Source organism: Marmota flaviventris, chromosome 3 (genome assembly GCF_047511675.1).
Source record: "Marmota flaviventris isolate mMarFla1 chromosome 3, mMarFla1.hap1, whole genome shotgun sequence".
Lineage (NCBI taxonomy): Eukaryota > Metazoa > Chordata > Mammalia > Rodentia > Sciuridae > Marmota > Marmota flaviventris.
In genome coordinates this window covers 122,518,705-122,522,720 of record NC_092500.1, presented here as the reverse complement: position 1 = coordinate 122,522,720, position 4,016 = coordinate 122,518,705, and positions in this window count along the sequence as shown.

Here is a 4,016-nt window from a genome sequence, read left to right as displayed (position 1 = left end):
TTTATGTAGAATAAAATATATACGTTGCTGTTACTATTGTGAACGAACTATTATCTGGTAAATCAATCAATAAGAACAAAAAAATAAAAAATATTTATTTTACCTTCATTTATTCCTTCTCTGATATTCTGCCTTTCTTTATGTAGACCCAAATTTCTGACCTACATCATTTTTCATTCTCTCTGAAGAACTTATTTTAACATTTCTTGCCAGTCAAACAAATTTCCTCAATTTTTGTTTGAGAAAGTCTTTCTTTCCTTCACTTTTGAAGGATCACTTCTCAGGGCACAGAATTCTAGGTTATATTTTTCTCTCAACACTTTAAATATTTACTCTCCTTTTGCTTGCTTAGTTTCCGAGGGTAAGTTAGATATAATTCCTGTCTAAGTAAGGTAGGAATTAAGCTCCTCTCTAAGTAAGGTAGTTTCTCCTTCTGGCTTTTTTTCAAGAATTTTTCTTTGTCTTTGATTCTTCTGAAGTTTGAATATAATTGCCTGCATCTAGGTTTTTGGCACTTATCCTGCTTGATGTTCTCTGAGTTTCCTGTATCTGTGGTTTGGTACCTGAAATTAATTGGAGAAATTCTCAGCCATTATTGATGTAAGTATTGCTTTAACTCTTTCCTCTTTCTTCTCCATCAGTATTCTCACTATGCATGTTAAATCTTCTGTGGTTGGTCTAAACTTCTTGTATATTCTCTTTTGTTAAGGTTTTCTTTTTCCAATATTTATCTCTACTTTTTTTGGGGGGTGGGAGAGCTGCTAGGGATTGAACTCAGGAGCACTTGACAGCTGAGCCATGTCCCCAGCCCTTTTTTATATTTTATTTAGAGACAGGGTTTCTCTGAGTTGCTTAGGACCTCAGTTGCTGAGGCTGGCTTTGAACTCATGGTCTTCCTGCCTCAGCCTCCAAGCCTCTGGGATTACAGATGAGTGTCACCAGACCCAGAATCTCTTTACTTTTAAATTCAGAGAATTTCAATTGTCTTATCCTCAAGCTCAAAGATTCTTTCCTCAGAGACATTCATTCTATTAATGAGCTCATCAAAGGTATTATTTATTTCTGTTACAATGTTTCTAATGTCTAGCATGTTTTTTATTCTGTGTTAGAATGTCCATCTCTCTGTTATGTTATCCATCTGTTCTTCAAAGATGTCAACTTTTTCTATTAATCATATTTTTAAAAAAATCCTTATCTGATCATTTCAACATTCCTATTGTATCTGTCTCTGATTACAATGCTTGTTTAAGTGTCTTCAAGCTTTGTTTCTTTTGCCTTTTAGCATGCTTTTTAATTTTTTGTTGGGATTAGACATGATATACTGGGTAAAAGGAACAATAGTAACTAGGCCTTTAGTAGTATAGTAGTGAGGCTTGCGGGCAGGGAAAGCCTTCTATAGTCCTATGATTAGGTCTTTGGGTGAGCCTATGCCTCCAGCTCCTTTTGAAATGTGAACTTTCTGCTTCTCAATTTTCCTGCCTTAGGTGAAACAGGATGTTGTTTATTATGGAAACAGAAGTTCAGTACAAGTTGCTCTATCACTGTGGAAGCAGAAATCTTCAATGCAATTAATTTTAATGCTAATCCTAATATTGAAAGTACAGAGGCTGGGGCTGTAACTCAGTGGCAGAGTGCTTGTCTAACATGTGTGAGGCACTGGGTTCGATCCTTAGCACCACATATAAGTGAACAAATAAGGGCTAGGGTTGTGGCTCAGCAGTAGAGTGCTTGCCTAGCATATGTGAGGTGCTGGGTTTGATCCTCAGCACCACATAAAAATAAATAAATAAAATAAAGGTATTGTGTCCAATTACAACTAAAATTTTTTAAATGTTTATAAAAATAAACAAAATAAAAGCATTTTGCCCATCTACAACTGCAAAAAAAAAAAGTTCATATCCAGGCATGGCTGCACACACCTATAATTCCAACTACTAGGGAGGCTGAGGCAGGAAGTTCACAAGTTTGAGTTCAGCCTGTGTAATTTGGCAAGATCTTGTCTCAAAATTTAAAAAAAAAAATTAATGGCTGGGAATGTAACTCAGTATAGAGGGCCCCTGGATTTGTCCCTAGTATAGAAAATAAATAAATAGATAAGTGCTTCTGTCAAATTAATATGCCCCACCCCACCAAGGTTCCAATCCCCTCTCCACAGAGGGCTTGACCCTTGTTTCTTCATCTAATGAAATCCATGAATTCAAAGTCTTTACTTCATCAACACTTACTCAAACATTTCATAGGCTTTACTGTGTGGCAGACATGGTTCTCAGATCTGAACATGGCCAGATAAGGAGAATGTCATTGCTGGCTGAAGGATTTCAATATCAAAGTGAGCACCTTTGATTACTATAAATCAGATAAGGGCAATGATAGAGATATATGCAAAACATTTATGAGGTGTGATGAGGGGAAGGGGAAGCAGGGCACCCAGTCTAGCTTAGAGACAGGGAGAAGGTTTTAAGGGATTGCTTCCAGAGGTGACATCCAAGCTGTCTTTCAAGATGGGAAGAAATCTGCCACACAAAGATCGGACAGTTTGAGCAAAGACATGAAGAACAAAGCATGACTGAGAGCAACTGGCCATTTGAAATTGCAGAAGCAAAAATTCCCAGAGAGGGAGAGGCAGGCGATGGAGCTGGAGAGGTCAGGACATAGTGGCCTTTTAGTGCTACACTGGGGAACCTGCCACTGAGGGCCGAGTCTTTACATAACTCTGCATGGCGGCTGGCAGGGGGCATGCCCGCCTCAGCACGCAGTAGGTATTATTAGATGATGATCATGAAAGTCAAACCTGAGAAACCGCAAAACTCTGAGCAGAGCCAAAGTCCCTTGCGTTCTAAAGCTCCAAAAAGTTATCTGACTCCTCTGCCCCTTTGCAAATTCAGCTGAGAGTTGTGGCCATGGTGAGCCAAGCTGAGGTGCTGCCTCCTTGGTAGTTGGCGAACCCTCTAGCGTGAATATATGGCTGGGGAATTGAGGACAGGAGGGGATCAAGAGAGAACAGAAAGAGAAGGTCAGAAAAGGAAGGGACTATCAGGGAAGTCACACTGAGACACATGGCAAGATGTGGGGGTGCTGAGATTGAAAGGATAGACTGTGTAGCCCATGAATCCAGATAATTTCTGGGTGGAGTGGAGGAGATGGCTGGCTCCCCAAAGATTGCAAATATGTGGGCAGCCAGATCACAAAGCTGGGCATCGGGGGCTCCCTCCCTTCTCTGCACAGGGATTGCAGGGAGTGGAGCAGGATCTCCAATCTGAACTTCCCCTGGGATTCAGCAGATGGGCTGGCCCCACGGAAGACTGTTTGAGGATTGAGGAATCTCCTGAGAAAGAATGTATCCTGAAAGAAAAGGGAACCCAACCTGTTAAGCTCAGCCCATAACCAGGTTGAGTTCTCTGCTAGGCAGGAAATCTGAAAATAAAATTAAAATAAGTAAACCTATCACAGGTATAACATAAAGAAGGGGCCAAAAGTATGTTCGTTTGCTTTGAAAAAGAACACAGAGGAGCTTTGGGTCCTTCAGCTTAGGTTGGAGCTGTGGTAAGAAAGATCACACCCACTGACGGCCCAGCAGGAGGTGAAGGGCTGGGGGACAAGGTGGTCCATGGCCTGCATTGGTCCCAAGAGGTATTCTCTGGAATTCCAGAAATATCTTGGGAATGATGTATAATGGGATGAAATTCCACATGAGTTGGTAGAGAGGTAAGAAGCAGGGAAATTTGGATTATGACTTTAAATGGGCTTTTACTCCCAGGGGCAGTGCCCAGGAAAATGTGAAGTCTACTAGGAAAGTACAAAGTGCAGGTTTTACATGGAACAGTTGGCAAGTTAATAGTCAATTCTTCCCTGCAGAAACTCAACCTGGAGACCTCAGATCTGGATGAAACTTTTTTCTCTTGAATTCTCCCTTATAACTCAGGGCTCCTTCATGAGATGGCTGCCTCCCCGGGGACTGCAAATATATAGGCAGCCAGATCACAAAGCTGGGCACCAGGGGCTCCCTCCTTCATGAG